This window comes from Quercus robur, chromosome 4 (genome assembly GCF_932294415.1).
Source record: "Quercus robur chromosome 4, dhQueRobu3.1, whole genome shotgun sequence".
Lineage (NCBI taxonomy): Eukaryota > Viridiplantae > Streptophyta > Magnoliopsida > Fagales > Fagaceae > Quercus > Quercus robur.
Window position 1 is genome coordinate 77,993,275 of NC_065537.1, and position 16,889 is coordinate 78,010,163.

At 36.1% G+C, this 16,889-nt stretch overlaps 2 protein-coding genes across 13 annotated transcripts in view; both read left to right on the forward strand.

Annotated features, from left to right (window-relative positions):
• LOC126723826 (putative disease resistance RPP13-like protein 1) overlaps positions 1-4,917 on the forward strand; it is a 155,971-nt gene extending 151,054 nt beyond the window's left edge. For both annotated transcript variants that reach the window (XM_050427727.1, XM_050427728.1), the window contains one exon: positions 4,639-4,917. The gene's annotated coding sequence lies outside the window, so the exon portion shown is untranslated. The remainder of the gene's footprint in view (positions 1-4,638) is intronic.
• The window catches only part of LOC126723828 (putative disease resistance RPP13-like protein 1), a 59,478-nt gene that overhangs the window by 4,414 nt on the left and 38,175 nt on the right, over positions 1-16,889 (forward strand). The window contains exons 2-10 of one of the 11 annotated variants that reach the window (XM_050427738.1): positions 16-44; positions 306-460; positions 928-1,657; positions 1,728-1,787; positions 1,890-2,074; positions 2,209-2,289; positions 2,486-2,607; positions 3,598-3,751; positions 4,592-4,709. The exons of 6 other annotated variants lie outside the window; for them this stretch is intronic. The gene's annotated coding sequence lies outside the window, so the exon portion shown is untranslated. The remainder of the gene's footprint in view (positions 1-15; positions 45-305; positions 461-927; positions 1,658-1,727; positions 1,788-1,889; positions 2,075-2,208; positions 2,290-2,485; positions 2,608-3,597; positions 3,752-4,591; positions 4,710-16,889) is intronic. 4 more of the 11 variants (XM_050427735.1, XM_050427736.1, XM_050427737.1 and 1 more) reach the window with 4 other exon arrangements.

Here is a 16,889-nt window from a genome sequence, read left to right on the forward strand (position 1 = left end):
TTTGCAATGTTGCAGTAGAGGGCTAGCTTCAAAGCTTGGAGAAGGTATGTAAATTTTGGCTCGTATATGTTCAATTTTTTTTCCTTCTTTTAATAATTGAACTTCTGGCACCTTGAATTTTTCGCTCATCTCTTATACTTGTTAGTTATTTGAATTATATGAACCCGTTATTCCTAAGGGCATATATTTGTTTGATGAAATGCCTGAAATAGATATTGTATTGTAAAATTTGAGAACCTTTAAATATTAAGGATCCCATTTGCACAACAGGATGATTATCGTACCATGTAATGTGATGATTGCAGGTTACATATCATGTTGAGGAACAATGATAGGTGGATATGCACATAATGGCAGGATGACTTTTTATGAATATGACGCCTGAGCAGCATATCATTTTACCAAAGATCATGCCTTGCACAGATGATCAAAGTATTCTTACCAGTGTTGCAGATGGCAGGTATTTCATAATATAAGTCTGATCAAGCAGTCAATCTACATTAGCCAAAAACAATTTTCATGTAGTTCCAGTATTAGAAAATATTTACATTTACAAGCCAACCAATCAGGACAAAAGAACAAACTTTTTTTAACCAACAGTTACTGTTAGTTCAAAGAGCCCTCTAATAAATCACACTTTTTTCATTGGCTCCTAAGCAATTTTGGTGTGCAATAAAATATCATAGGTTCATTGTAATGTGAACAGACCTTATATTAGAATGAAATAAACTAACTTGACTATTCTAATAACTTATGTTGATCTTTACCATTTCATTAGTTTGAATCAGATCTCGCTATCAGATTTGAATTTATTGAATAAAATTCCAGTAATAATTGGCTCTCAGTTTGGATGGAGAGATCCTCCATAGATGCTTGCATTTTTTCTTATGTTATTCTTGTTATTGCAACTACTCCTTGTAAATTCAGGAATGTGACCATATGGTCATGATCAAAAAGAAAGGCTGGGAATCATTCTCTAAGAAGCTGTAATCCCACTGTGTGCAATTGGATACAATTTGGTGATTGTCAGGTGTGGCAAGTGTTGATCTTTGGTGGAGGTGGTGGGTTTGGAGCAGATAAGGTGCGAGCTTTGTCAGACAATTTGTGAAGCCTTATACTATGTACTTGTGAAAGGTGTGGCAGTTCCACTTGTACTTACGAATATGTATGGGGTTTACAGCCTTTGTTGTGGATTGAAAACATGAAGCTGTGAGATACATGCTGTTAAAATATTGTTGTGCTGTGTTCCTATTCTGCTAAGCCCTAGTTTCATCAAGCTATTGGCAATGCTGTGACAGTGCTTGATTATAGTAAGAAAATGGAGCAGCTTTGTAGGGAGGCTTACTTGTTAAAGAAGGACCAAGTTATCAAGTTGAGGGAAGTATTAGAGGCTGACAAGGATGGAAACTTCTGGTTATGCAGGATGTGATAAGAGATGAAGTTGGAAAGGTTCATGCTTGTTTTGCAAGGACAGAATGGGTAATGTTGTTACTGCTGGATTCTTTAGCTGCAAAAAAAATTCCAAACCTACTGCCTTCCTCCTCCTATTGAGACAAGCTCTGTCGCCTTGAAGCATATGGGAATTTAAAGTGTTTTTGTGCTCTCAACTGGCAAATAGCTTGAGAAATTTTTTGAAAACAGACAAAATCAAGACTGGGTGAGTGCAGGTGTTATTGGTGACCTTCAAAGTCTATTAAGATTGATCCCAAAATTCTTTGTCATGTCAGGCACTATGCAAAGATGACATCAAACTACTATATGAATATCTTTTGGTCCTCTGCTGGTAGGTAGGGGTTTTGTTTTAGTCCTATCTGTATCGAACCTTTTGCTGTGTTTGTGTCCTGTCTCCTTTGTCTCTAACTTATGTTTTGTTTTGTGCCTAATCAAAGTTACTAGTTTGCACTATATAGTAATGGATGATGTTGACGTGCAACCAGTTTGACCAATTTGTTGGAAGATTGTTTTTTGAAACCTTAGTTTCAGGCTCAGTAATCAAACAATCTTGGCTTAAAAAATCATTCAGACAGGAGTACACATTGTGCTTGAAATCGCAACTTTTCGATCAACCAATATGGTGAGCACGGTAATTTACTATATAGTTAGACCATCAATATATTTTTGCCCTTCTAAATTTTTCTTGATAGTGTTAGCACAGAAATTTCAGCGTTTGTTTTGTTTATGTAACTCGAATTCATTTCAAGTTTTCAGCTACTCTTTGATGATGGATGGTTGCATTCATGACAGGCTAATTAGTAATACCCAGAAGTACATTGATTTGTTGGATTCTAGGTGAGATGATCACATTAGCTGAATTTGGGGGTCTGGTTAAAATAATTAAAACTTTTTTATAGCTTCTCATCATTGTTAACTTAGAAGGCTAACTGGAAAACAAAATTTTGATCAATAAGGAAGACACAAATTGAATTTCTCTCCATGGGATAATGGGTTTAATTTTGATTATGGTTTTTTTTTTCAAACTTCTCAGAGTTCATGTCCATTTTCAACAATTTCACAAATGACCTATGAAAGAAAGGCAAGAAGGAGAATAGAGGTGTGCTCTGTAATTGACAAATTTTCCTCTCAGTTTACACGCTCAGCCATGTTCAGGTTACTAATAGTTTCATCTTTTTATACTTATGACCGATCTTGATGAATTTTGAGGCACAGATTATAGTATTATACCGTCCACTACACTACTTGAGCCATCAATTTTAACTTATTTATTAGTTTTATTGAGTTAACATATATTATTAGGAGGTACTTTTCTGCATTTTTTTGAATGAAAGAAAACAGCCTATTAGCAAGGATACATTCCCTAACACGAGAATGAGATATAATTTTCATGAGAAAAAAAAGAAAAATAAATTATATCATGGTGAATGTACAGAGTTGTCCCAAAGACTAAATATATGATAGAGATGAGTTTTAGATAGAAATGAGAAACTTTGGCTTCATATTTCTATTTCTTTGATATGGATTGTAAGGGTCATTATAACCCAACATGGATTTTTGTAAATTTTACTAAAGCAAGATGATAGTTGTCACTGAATTTTTCGTTGAAAATTTTCAGGAAAGTTTTTCATTGGTTGTACCGTTTAAAGGAGGCCAACTTGTTAATTATATATGTGCAAAACCATTGGGAACATGGAAAAATATCCACTGTTATTTTCTTTCACAATATTGCAGTTAAATAATATGTTTATGTAGATTACTTAATCCAACAATATACCCAAATTGAAAGAACAAAATCATCTTCTTTCCTCCATGTGTGTATTTAGACAATTTGACTTTTAAATTTTGAACCGTAACCTCTTATTAGCTAATTCTTGCGGTGGGGCAGTAGAGGCTAGCTTCTGAACTCCTAAAAGCTTTTCTAGAATTTCAAAAGTTGGAGAAATGTAAAATTTTGGATTATGTTATGTACGTTCATTTTTTCTTCTTCTTTTTGAACTTATGGCACTGAATTTTTAGCTCATCAACATCTCTTATAGTTTGTAAATTATTTGAATTGTATGAACCTCTTATCCCTAAGGACATGTAGTTGCTTGATGAAATGACTAAAGGAGATATTTTATCTTGGAATTTGATTGATTGCAGATTATATATCATGTTGTGGAAGATGATGATTAGTGGAAATGCACAAAATGACAGGATAGCTTTTTAATAAGATGCCAGAGCGGAATGTCATTTCAACCAAAGATCATGCTTTTGAGGATAGTCAAGCATTGTCACCTGTGCTACAGATGGGCAGGTATTTCATTTGTTCCAATTCACTTTCACCCCACCATTCCTTAACTTATGCTGATTTTTTTAAAAGAAATATTTTTTAGATAGCTGTTGTATGATGAATAAGGAAGCAGGACACTTGTTCAATGACTTAATAGACTCTGAGATCTTGGTTTTACTAATTTAATCATTGCTGCTTCTTAATCTCATTTTTCACATTGTTTTCGTTTGCTATCAAAAATAATAATTTTCTTTCTTTTGTGAACTATGGACATTTTAAATTACAACATTTTATTCATTTTAGTTGATACATGCTCAAATTTTTGGAAGTGGAGAGCAAACTACATTTCTTGTCAAACACCAAGGACAAGCTTATAAGTTTCCTATTGAGCCTAGGAGTCCCCATATATTTCAACTCATAATTTTAGCTGAGACTTGCTCATATTCTGGAATGGAGTGCAAACTGCTTTAACAGTTGATAATGTAGTCACATATGGAGGCTTTCCAATAGAGAATGAATTCTTTGCTCCATCAATCATTTCCTTGACTTTACTTGTTTTTGCCAATTATCCTGAACTTTTTAAAATTAGATGACCGGTTATTTTCCAGTGTGTATGCTAATGGAAAGTTGTAAATGAAAGTCCCTTGGAATTTTTGCATTGTGCTTTTTTGGGGATCTCTCTTTTTTATCTCATTAATATCTGTTATAGGTTGTATTTGAACTAATGTTTTTTTATTTTTATAATCAATTTAAAACTTGATCAATACGGAAGACACATCGATTGAGTTATGTTCTTTGGGATAAGAGTATAATTTTGATTGTGTGTGTTTTTTCCCCCTCTCAGAGCTCATGACCATTTTTTAGGGATTTCACAATGGAAACATGAAAGGAGGCCCAGATGGAGAAGGGAGGTTGGACCGTAATTCACAAATATTCTTCTCAGTTTGTACCTGCTCTATATGTAAAGCTGATTCCACTTCAGGTTGTTTACTATTATCACTTATTTGTATCTATTGTCCATCTTTACTTGGTTAATTCTTCAGGCACAGATTAAACCTTCCCACTATACTACCATCAATGTAACCTACTTAATAACTCCATTTAGTAAACGTATACTTAAAGGAGGGCTTTTCTGCAGCTATTAAATGAAACAAAAATGCATTTTAGTAAGGCCTAGTTTCCCAAAGCAATGTTTCCAAAAGCAAACAAAAATGCATATACTCAAGAACCTGAATATGCAGAGTTTCAGAAACAAACATTAATCATAAGACAAATTTGAGTTTTAGATTGAAATTGGAAACTTTCTACATATTTCTTGTTTGATCTAAATTTAAGTTAATTTTGGTATGGTAGATGATTCACCTGATTATGTTTCATTGGAAAGAACCTTCCATGCTATTATATGAACTTTAGAAGTAAAAATTCATTGCCGATGTTAGCTCTTGTTATATACTCAAGGCATATCTTATTTGCTGACTATTTAATTTTTTTCGTTTCTGTTTATTTTCTGTTTTGTTTTTTGATGTTCCTGTTCACTGGCCATTTTATAGACCGCTTGGCATCTTGGCACAGTTCCCAAAGGGCTTTAAGAGCGATGGAAGGAGGCATTCTAGTCAAAGAGAACAAAAACCTAATCGAATTTTTCACCTGTGTTTATGTAAATAAAAAGGTATGTGCCCCTTTCTTTGACCTTGTTCATCCTTCTATACACCATCAAGTTAGAGATAACTTACGAAATTTTTGTTGAATTCTATTATTTTTTCATTTTCAAAGTTCTGTCTTTTTAGTTTAGTGTATGCTATAGTACCTTCTTTCCTAGAAATATAACATAGCAGTATAGTACAAAAAACCAAGACTCATAGTTGTCACTGAATTTTTGTTGTAAACTTTCAGGCAATTTTTTCATAGGTAATTCATCCTGAAGGAGGCTAACCAGTTATTGACCTAAAGTTTTATCCCCACAAAATGCTAGAATGTGGGACATGTTTCTAGGGAAGGTTGTCATGCTTCTCAAGCCCTTAACTATTACATTCACATGATCTTGATCTGTTAAGAAGCAATGGTTGGGAATTGTTGTAATGAGAACCTGCTTTGTGCAATTGGATACGATTTGTTGATTGTTGGGCATGGCAAGTGGGAGTCAGTACCAAAATAAAGAGTTGCTGGTGAGGTGTAGGCTTTGTTAGACAATTTAGAAACCTTATCTTTCATACTTATGAAAGGCATGGACTGCACTTGTAGTTATCAGTAGCCTCTGAGGCAAGCCTTTGTTGTGAAGTGGGAGAGACAAGCTGTTAAAGAAGTTGCTTTGCTGCGTTTGTGATTTTTAAGCTATGGTTTCGTCAAAGCCCCTGGTTGAATGCTAACTAATGCTCACTGGCTTGCCAATTCTACAGCTTCCTCTTTTCTGCATATAGCCTGGTCCTCTTTGTAATGTGACTTTTATGTTAAACACCATGCGTTCTATTGAGGCATTTTAAGCTGTTTTTTGGCTTCATCTAAAAAGAAGTAAGCTTACCAGTTTACAAAATATAGTTAAGGATGCGGTTGACTTGTATCCAGTTTAATCAATGTGTTGAAATTTGTTCTTTGAAATTTTGTCTCAGCCATCAAATTATCTTGGCTTAAAGAATCATTTTGACTGGAATCAGACATTGTGCTAGGAATTATAACTTTAAGAGCTACCACTTTGATTGGTACTGTAATTTACTACTAGAATATTTAGTAAGACCATCATCATTATTTTCAAAATGTTTCTAGACAATGAAAGCAGAGAAATTTTTGCCTCTACTATGTAGTTTATTGAACTCAATTTCATTTCAAAATTTAAACTCCTTTATGCCTGACTGTTGTAAGTAAAATGTGCTTATTAACTAGCCTTATATTGATTTATTCCATTATTGCCGATATGGTCACATTAGTTGAATTTGAGGTTTGGGTAATTAAAACTTTTGTCATGGTTTCCTATTATTGTTGACATTGAAGGTCAGCTGAAATACAAAAGTTGATTGATGAGGAAAATTTATTGTTGATGATAAATTTGGTAGAATGCTCAAGTAAAATATATGAAATTTTCTGCCTGTTAGCTTTCATTTTCTCTTTTCTTCCATTTTATTTTTCAAGAAAGATGGCATTTTGGGCTTCTGAGGTATATAACTAACTAATTGACTTTTCTTCTGTGATCATGTGAATAAAAATGTCAGTTTCTTTGATCTCATTGGTCTTTCAAAAGACCAGCAAGTTAGAGTTAAACTCCTAGAAATTTATGATGATAATATGTTTCCATTTTCAACATATTGTCTTTGATTTAGCGTATGCTATGGTATCTTCATTTCCATAACGTGGCTGTATAGAAAACAAAATTAAACGAGGTCTTAGATGTCACTGATCTTTTATTTGTTAACTTTCAGGCATTTTTTTCATTGGTCATTTGACCTAAAAGAGGCTAAGCAATTATATGGATGTTCTAAACCATTAAGAACGTAGAAATGACGAAGCAATCAACTCATTTTGCAAGTATGATAAATTGATAATCACAAATATTTTTCTTGTCTTCATTTCATGTCAAGTACAGACACGCCACTGCTCTGCTACTTCTATAGGTTTTCTTTTGGGTCTTCGTGAAAATAATATAGTGCTTCCACTTCCTTGCCAATTGATTTGGTACTGAATTTCTCATGAGGCATATGCAATTACTATAAGAGTCTTATTTATTTGATTCAAAAATGTCATAAGTTCATAACATCAAACTTTAACTACTTGTAAATGGTAAAATCTCTCCTTTTAAGCATGTATCATAATGAGAAAACTTGTTAGGCTTGCTTCACAGTGTCATCTATGATGGAATAGTCCTTTCTTTGAAATCCTAAATTTCTTAATACTTTAAGGATCTACTATAACGTTTCTGCTTGCTTCTTTCACTAGTCTTCCCATCAAATATTTCTGACGTGTGAAGCACAAAGAAATATATATTTTTATTTTGTAAGGACATTGTATTTTTATTGGTCAATTAGATTTTATTTTAGATATAATTAATTAATTAGGTTATCAATCTTTTATTTCCTAAATAATATATTTATTTCCACTATAAACGTTTTCCGTTGAAACAACTGCAATGTATACATCTTCAATTTGCTTCATCTCAAAAAGTTAGAACAATTTAATTGGAATAAATGCCTCTACATATAGATGAAGTGCTAGTAGACTGGTCGAGAGTGTGAACAAAACTAGGCCCTAAGGGCACTCGTTAGCAAAACCCTTTATTAAATAAGTGAGAATTTGTACACAAGCAATATAAAACTTGAGCACCTTAAATCCTTGAGTTCGTTAAAATTATGTACATACCTCCAGGTTGAAATCTCACAGTCAATACATTATACACACAAAGCTTTAATACAGTCCACATGGAATAGGACCTTCTTTTTGATGATGTTCAACTTCATTCATAGAAATGAGCCTCTAGTTTGATTGACTCTCTAATTCTCATATGCCCTTTAAAAAAACATGGGTATTTCTTGGATTTGAGAGAGAGAGAGAGAGAGAGAGAGAGAGACCGTCACTACCGCCTTTACTTTGTTACATTGACAAATTCCATGGATTATTTTTAGTTTTTTACACCCATCAAAATAAGGCGCTTCAGATATTATAATAATTCACTGGTGAAATTTTTTTTGCCTACTTGACTTGCTAAATGCAGCCCACTAAGAAGGCATTGCAAACAACAATAGAAAAACCAATGTATAAATGTGGACTGGGCTGACCGTGTGGGTCTAGGCTTGGTTTTTCAGTTACTGGGGTCTGGTAGTGTGAATGGATTGGGACAATTGGGACTGATTATTATTATTATTATTATTTTAAAAGGGGTCAGTAAAGGCTGAGACCAATTATATGGGCTGTCTTTGGGTCAGGTCACCTGTGTTGAGTATTGACCGCAGTGAGTAAAAGGGAGAGCGGGCCATAATCTGGTTTTTTTTTTTTCTTCTCCTATTCTACTCTCTGGAGCATTTGCATCAATCCATACAAAATAATATATATATATATATATATATCAATTTTACATGTTTAATCTCCAAAATCACCCTTATCATTCAAATTAAAAATGTGTAAATTTGCAAAATTATTACAGTAATTATGTAAATTTACACTGATATTATTCACTTTGCATATTAGTTTTTATTATTTCTTTATGTTTTCCGTGGTTGGAGGAAGAGAGTGTATGATGGTTGCTGTGTCAAAAAACAAAGAAAAATTAATAAAAATCAAGAAAATTTGATTTTTAATATAATATAGTGTAAAATAGATAATCTGATGTGGATGTTTTGAAAAGTAATTATGTAAAATAGAAAAAGTAGGTTCTTAGATTAAAATAAATGGAATTTTTGCATGAGCCGATGCAAACATCAAGAAATACAATAAGGTGCTACAACACTATTCCACCTAGCAGTGGATAATCATAGCCACAAGGAACAAGCTATAACAGATAAAATCTGAAAACGAAATAAGTTGAATTCCTTGGGATTTTGGCCACAACACACACGCTTGCATGGAAATGGAGAGAAAATTCACTAATATATTATAAATTTATAGGATCTTTCTCCAAAGTCGAAACCCTTTTTTTTTAAAAAAAAGAGAAGGCATCTCAGCCTTATGTTGTTTAGATTTACGCCGTCCTCCATACAATGCATACAGATTAATATTATATGGTTATGTGTCGGACTTATCCACTATATAAAAGAAACCAGTAAATTCTCAAAGAATTTTTTAAAATCTTTTCTGCAAATAAATTTTCAAGAAGTGAAAAATGAAGTTTTGCAAGTCCTTTTATGAAGATTTTATAAAAGGAAATTCCAAAAACTCTTTTTCAAAATAAAAATTTTCAAAAAAAATTAATAAAAATAGTTATAATAATAATAATAATATTTTTCAACCAAAAAAAAAAAAAAAGACTTAAACTATATGTAAGGTTAGAATAAAGTTACACATCGGTAAGGTGTGATATTGAGAAGGAGTTTATCACTTGCTCCGTGACACTAACTGTCGCATGCAGTTTTGGTGTTGGCGTGTGAGTGTATTCTCTTATCTCATCTCCCTTCCCTTATATATGCGTGTGTGTGTGTGTGTTTGTTTATCAAATAAAAAAAGATACTCAGTGTTGTTGAGTCATCCCACATCAGTAAAGTGTGATATTGAGAAGGGGTTTATCACTTGCTCCGCGACACTAACTGCCGCATGCAGTTTTGGTATTGGCGTATGAGTGTATTCCCTTATCTCATCCCCCTTCCCCTATATATGTGTGTGTGTGTGTGTGTTTATCAAATAAAAAAACTTTGTGCTACTCCTAATTAATTTTATACCACTCAATAATTTAATATGTACAAGAAATAGTAGATTGGAAAAAAAAAAAAATTTAACCTCAACATTGCAGCCCTTCGAATCTAGACACACACATCTTCGACCTTACAAATCAAGGCATGGAGTGTGGATTTGTTACATGATTAGCCCATTGCAAAGGAGGATTAAGGAGGCATTCTAATTAATTTTTTACAGCAGACTAGAAAAAAAGTTTGTTGTCACTAGACAAATAGTAGGGAAAGGGACTTCTTTATATTTAGCTTAGTGCTTTGGTCCCCCATGCCTAATTGGACACATGGTAGGAAATGGATCATCAAGATTACCATAAAAGCTAAGCATATTTAGATATGGGTTTTTAACAAACCAATAATCTTAGTCCTTTTAAACAATAAATAAATAAATAACGTAGAAAACTCTTTTAAAGAAGAGCCATTTGGATTAGCCTTTAACCAATAAAATCCATGAGCAACTAGTTTCGCCCATCAAAACTAGTTGCTAGGTAATTCAGGCTCATTCCCCTTTGATAGGTTAAATAGTTCATGATCTAAGCAAGTGCTTAAGAGTTAAGGGTTTTTATGAACTTACCAAAATTTTTAAAAATGTATTTTGATATTAAAATCAAATAGGTAATCTCTCTTGGACTTGGATTTGAGAGATTGATTACACTGGATTTATTTTGCATTTTATTATCTTGTCTTTTTGGATTTGATAGATTGATTATGCCAGATATATTTTGCACTCTATTATCTTGTCTTTTTGGATTTGAGAGATTGATTACATTGGATATATTTTGCATTCTATTATCTTTGGATTTGACAGATTGATTACACTGGATATATTTTGTACTCTATTATCTTGTCTTTTGTATTTTTAGACTACTGTTTGAACTCTTGTTTGTGTATTTTTGTGATTAATGTGTGTTTCTTTGCATGATAATTGGAAGTTTGGAACTTTGATTAGGGGTCTTTGTATATGAAACTTGGGCATCAAGTTTAATGATTCAGGTCCAAACTAATGGATAAGCCCACAAAGAAAGATAGGAAAGTGAGAGTCTAGAACATGTGTTCTGCAAACGGTCTTTTGATGCTCAAGTTAATTAGATTAATATCTTTTTAGTACATCAATTGTTCACTCAAGAATGACTTACCTTCTCCTTTTGGATTGGTTCCTTTCAAATTCGTGGGACCATAACCTCTTAGTTACTGTCACTTTGTGTGATTATGGGAGGTGTTATGATGTGTAATCGATGGAGTACAATCTAGTTATGTGCGTTATTGGCACTTCCCATATTCTTGAGTTATTGGTTCATTACTCATGCAACTACCGATCTTTTGGAGCCTTCACATATGTGAAATATTCTTAGGTATTCTAGAAACATGGAGAAATAGTGCTCATTCCTCTCACATTCATGGTGGACTCTATCATGAATTTAATGAGTGGATTCCATGAGGAATGTGAGCGGAGAGAGCACCAATCTCCGTGCTCTGGCAGTACCTAAGAATTACTCCACACATGACCATTTTATTTAAAGAAATACTATGTCTACAACATTTTCACAGTATTTCACAACAAATCATAGGTGGTAGAATGTTATTGGTTGTTATGAGTGAACAAAAAATTAATTTATGTTGTTGATTTAAATTAGAACCAATAACAACTTACTACCTATGATTTGTTATGAAAATACTGTCAAAATGTTGTGGACGTAACACCTCTCTTTTATTTGTCATTTGATTTGTTGTGTGGGGATCTCATTTTATTCACTCAATTATTTATTTTTTTCTTTTTCTTTTTCTTTTTATAAGAATCCTACTTTACCCCAATCTAAATATATGTGTACATGGAGACACAATTATCCCCCTTTCAGCTTTTAAAAGTCTCCTTAATAGAATGCCTATTTTAGAATTTGACCCAAAAAATAAATTAACTTGGCCCCCTAATACCTTGGGCCTTTTAAAAGCCAAAAAAAAAAAAAAAAAAAAAAAAAAAAAAAAAAAAAGCCCAAATAACAGTAGTCTAACTACAAAATTTAAACATTTGGCTTATGTAAGCTCAAACATGTACCAAAATTTATTAAACTCATCATATTCATTTAGTCAAAATCATTCCAAGAAAAAAAAATCCTAAATTAGAGTTGGTCTAGTCACTTTAAAAAGTAAATAAAGTTACCATATGTAGAGACACCTTAGTGAATTCCATGTTCCATAAAATTAGTGCTAACTGCTAAATCATACCTCCTTTTCTATATTTAATCTTATAATTGGTTTCAGTGGTTCTGTCTAGGAACTATAATTAGATATTCATTTTTTTTTTTTAATTCCCAACCTACCAAAAAAAAAAAAAAAAAAAAAAACCTTTTGCATAACAAGATGAATCTTACTTATTAAAAAAAATGCATTTCTAAGTTGTCACAACTCACAAACCCTTTTCTATTGTTCAGAAGAAAGAAAGGTAAAAATTATGCAAAGATTTATATCAATTGCAAGAAAATCCATAATTAAATATCATGATTTTTTATTAAGACATTTATTAAATCTGTGGGGCTAGTGGATTCGCGGCCCAGTCCCACTCTACATGGGGGCCCAGGCCCTACGGCCCAAGCCGAGAAGAGCCATTGTCGAGGACGACCTCTTGCTCGGCACCTCATGAAATGCCTGAAGAAAGAGAGAAACTGAGTTCAGGGGCAGGGTAAGGGAAAAAGCTGCCAACGTTATAACACCAAACCCTGTATCTGACAAGTCCATCCTTTAAACCATACCCTTTAACTTTCCCAACGACCCCAAACCATACTAGGTATGGGTTGACAGGACCGGTTTGCACCCCAGAAAAGTGAAACTTACACGTGGACTCTAAATAGGAAAAGAAACATGAGTATAAAAGGAAGAAGAAAGAAGACCCCAAAGGAGGAAGAGGAGGACTCTCTCCCCCCCGGTAAGAGGGGAGAGGGGGAATAACACAAGGATCCTTGGACAGCGACCGAGGACTAAAGTCCTACATCACGTTACAACGGAGGGCTTAGCTGGTCAAGCCAGGCCCGCCCGTACAAGAATTTTCATGGACGCCACGATCAAACCGTCCACCTGTGCCCAAGGTCATGCCATTCAAGCCCACTCTCTACAAATCATATTGTTGGGGCCCATTGCTTACGAGCCCAATGTTACTCTTGGGCCGTTAAACAAATCGCGTCCCTACAATTGGCGCCGTCTGTGGGAAAGGCTTGCGCATTGGCGCAGGTGGCGGTGGAGTTGAGCCTCCGTCAAGCAAATGTCTGTGAAGGTTCCTACATTTCCAGCGACGTCTGTGAAGGCTCCTCCATTTCCAACGACGTGCTGTTGTTGCTCCGACATAGATTTCCACTAGGGGCTACGCCTCGTAGTGCCAATGGCATGGGCAATTCTAGGGGCTTCAAACATCAAGCTAGCTCCCCCCACCTTGTTCGAGGAGCTAACCTTCGGAAAATAAATAAATAAATGAACAACTACAAGTTTTGGACAGAACCAAGGCCTTGCATGGTCCTTGGACTCAAGCCTCTGGGGAAACCAACTACTTACAAGAAAAAATACAAGTTTTGGATAGAACCAAGGCCTTGCACGGTCCTCGGACTCAAGCCTCTGGGGAAACCAACTACTTACAAGAAAAAATACAAGTTGTGGACAGAACCAAGGCCTTGCATGGTCCTCGGACTCAAGCCTCTGGGGAAACCGACTACTTAGAAGGGAAACTACAAGTTTTGGAGAGAACCAAGGCCTTGCATGGTCCTCGGACTCAAGCCTCTGGGGAAACCAACTACTTAGAAGAAAAAATACAAGTTTTGGACAGAACCAAGGCCTTGCACGGTCCTCGGACTTAAGCCTCTGGGGAAACCAACTACTTACAAGAAAAAATACAAGTTGTGGACAGAACCAAGGCCTTGTATGGTCCTCGGACTCAAGCCTCTGGGGAAACCAACTACTTACAAGAAAAAATACAAGTTTTGGACAGAACCAAGGCCTTGCATGGTCCTCGAACTCAAGCCTCTGGGGAAACCGACTACTTAGAAGGGAAACTACAAGTTTTGGACAGAACCAAGGCCTTGCATGGTCTTCGGACTCAAGCCTCTGGGGAAACCAACTACTTACAAGAAAAAATACAAGTTTTGGACAGAACCAAGGCTTTGCATGGTCTTCGGACTCAAGCCTCTGGGGAAACCAACTACTTACAAGAAAAAATACAAGTTTTGGACAGAACCAAGGCTTTGCATGGTCCTCGGACTCAAGCCTCTGGGGAAACCAACTACTTACAAGAAAAAATACAAGTTTTGGACAGAACCAAGGCCTTGCATGGTCCTCGGACTCAAGCCTCTGGGGAAACCAACTACTTAGAAGGGAAACTACAAGTTTTGGACAGAACCAAGGCCTTGCATGGTCCTCGGATTCAAGCCTATGGGGAAGCCAAGTACTTAAAAGCAAAACTACATTACGTGGACCTTAGAATCTATCCGAGGAGAACTCTCCATTAACAATTGGGTTAATTCCTAAAATGCATGGATTCTCAAGTATGCTCTCGGATCCTCAGTACCGAAGGGATTGATGCAATATAGAGCAATATGTTGCCAAAAACACAATCGGAGTCCTTTACTGCTCGATCACCCCCACGGATGAATTATTTAGAGTTTATCATTCTCGGACGGTCTCCTCGCACTTATTACAGAATATTCAGCTGTTATCTCGGTTAGTTTCCTAAGTTTAACTTACTATGAATTATCGTTATTATGCCTGGTAATGTCGGTAAATTAGAATTAGTTGGATTATGTTTCAAGGTTTCCTGCTCTAAGTATCATTGAAGAAAGACACACATAGAGCACACCCATTCACAAAGTAGTGTTGCAAAAAAGAAAAATATTCGAAACAAGTAAATAAATTCCCTTTTTATTAAAACAAAGAAATAGTACAGCGTACAATGAAAAGCTGGAATCAGCTTATATTAAAGCTAACTACATAATCGAAAAGAAAAATACAAAAGAATAAGATACAGCCGAGGAGGTAGTACAGAGGAGAGGTTGGCTGTTGCTTCAAGACTTTGTTCTTCCTCAACACTTTTACATGCCCATAACTCAGGCAGCAAACGAACCCAACGTGGGGCCTGCACCATTGAAGAAAAGGTGCAGAGAGAGCCCAGCTTCAGGCTAGTACAGCTGAAGAAAAGGTGCAGGGAACCCAACTTGAGGCCCACACCGTTGAAGAGAAGGTGCCGGGAACCGGAAGTTGAGGAGCCTACACCAAAATTTGCCTGCGACAAGGCAAACGGGGCTGATGGCGGAAAATCTTTCTTCTGACACACCAAAAATCTGGCGTGACCAGAACCTGCTTCGGATTTTGACTAAAAGAAGGAGAAACACCATTTCCCCTTTGTCAAGACGGAATATTTTCTTGAATCTGTGCCTCCCTTGCCCAGACCTCACTACTTTGAGTCTCAGAAGGACCCGGTGCCTCTGTGGCGGATGGAGTTCCTTCACCCCAACCCGCGCCTCAAGCATATTACACTAAGGGTGGATAACACCGGATACGAAGGCTGTGATTATGGCTTAAGGATTATGGTTTGGGAGGAAACTGAAGGATTTATGTGTAAGTAAAGCAACCTCCATTCCTATTTATTTAAAAGACCAGGAGGTGGCATTTAATTTACGCAAAGTTCCAAGGAACGCTACAGACAAAATGGTTTTGGCTCAATTTCCAATGCCACCTGCAACCATAAGGTTAAAGGATTCTCGTGAAGGCGCGTCTCGAACACTGGAACGTCAAAGGGTACCGCGTGACTGAAGACTAAAGAAATGCCTCTTAATCCGGTGCATTTCCTATGCAAATGGAAAAGCCCAAACATCAAAAAGTACATAATCAGAGTGAGTCGTGATGTGGGCCCAGCATTATCAAAATTCTCATCCCCAACTAAAGGTCGGGCAGCAGGATTTTGAGGGGCTATTGTGGGGCTAGTGGATTCACGGCCTAGTCCCACTCTACATGGGGGCCCAGGCCCTACGGCCCAAGTCGAGGAGAGCCATTGCCGAGGACGACCTCTTGCTCGGCACCTCATGAAATGCCTGAAGAAAGGGAGAAACTGAGTTCAGGGGCAGGGTAAGGGAAAAAGCTGCCAACGTCATAACACCAAACCCTGTATCTGACAAGTCCATCCTTTAAACCATACCCTTTAACTTTCCCAACGACCCCAAACCATACTAGGTATGGGTTGACAGGACCGGTTTGCACCCCAGAAAAGTGAAACTTACACGTGGACTCTAAATAGGAAAAGAAACATGAGTATATAAGGAAGAAGAAAGAAGACCCCAAAGGAGGGAGAGGAGGACTCTCTCCCCCCCCGGTAAGAGGGGAGAGGGGGAATAACACAAGGATCCTTGGACAGCGTCCGAGGACTAAAGTCCTACATCACGTTCCAACGGAGGGCTTAGCTGGTCAAGCCAGACCCGCCCGTACAAGAATTTTCATGGACGCCACGATCAAACCGTCCACCTGTGCCCAAGGTCATGCCATTCAAGCCCACTCTCTACAAACCATATTGTTGGAGCCCATTGCTTACGAGCCCAACGTTACTCTTGGGCCGTTAAACAAATCGCGTCCCTACAAAATCAATGAAAGAACTCTTAGTGTCATAACTCCCTTTTTTTTTTCTTTTATCTTTTTTTCGTTTTTGAGGAAAGTGTCATAACTCATGCTCTTATGGAATGTTAAAAAGCCCCTGTGACCTGCCTTAGGTTTTTTTTTTTTTTTTTTTGAGAAGAAGGTTTCCTATATTATTTAAAAGAGCAAAGCACCACAAT